The following is a 567-nucleotide window of genomic DNA, read 5'->3' on the forward strand; positions in this document are numbered from 1 at the left end:
GCAGCCTCTCTGGGCTGTGCTCAGCCCCATCCCTTGTCCCATGGGGCCCCTGCAAGAGCCCAACCAGGCTGGACAAGCACCCACCAGCAGGTTCACTGTGCCTCAGTTTCCCTCCTAGACAAGAGGACGTGGGGATTTGGGGTAACTGGGTGAAAACCCACATGGGGAGGGTGGCAGAGCGCAGCCTGGACCAGTGGTTAAAGCAGAGCATTTGGGGGAAAAGGGGGACACGCCTGTGGACCACTTGCAAACTGGCACGCTGCAGCTTGCCAAAGCTTGAGGAAAGGGCTGCGCAGGACTTTTTACACCTTCCTTTTGGGGTCATTTTCCTTTTCTTTCCAGGCCACCCCAAAAAGGTGTCAGTGCCTTCATCTCCTCTCTCTGCATTTCACCCAGACTGGAAGTTTTGGGGGCTCTGAGGTGCAGGGGGTGGGGGAAGGCAGCAGGAGCTGCGCAGGGGTGGTGGGGCCGTTTCCAGCTCGCTCCCCTTCAGCCTCTCAGTGGGCAAAATAAGAAAATAATAATAATAGTAATAAGGGGGGTGTGCGTGGAACAGAATGGCGGGGG

This window comes from Buceros rhinoceros, unplaced genomic scaffold, assembly GCF_000710305.1.
Source record: "Buceros rhinoceros silvestris isolate BGI_N320 unplaced genomic scaffold, ASM71030v1 scaffold12659, whole genome shotgun sequence".
In the NCBI taxonomy this organism is placed as follows: Eukaryota; Metazoa; Chordata; class Aves; order Bucerotiformes; family Bucerotidae; genus Buceros; species Buceros rhinoceros.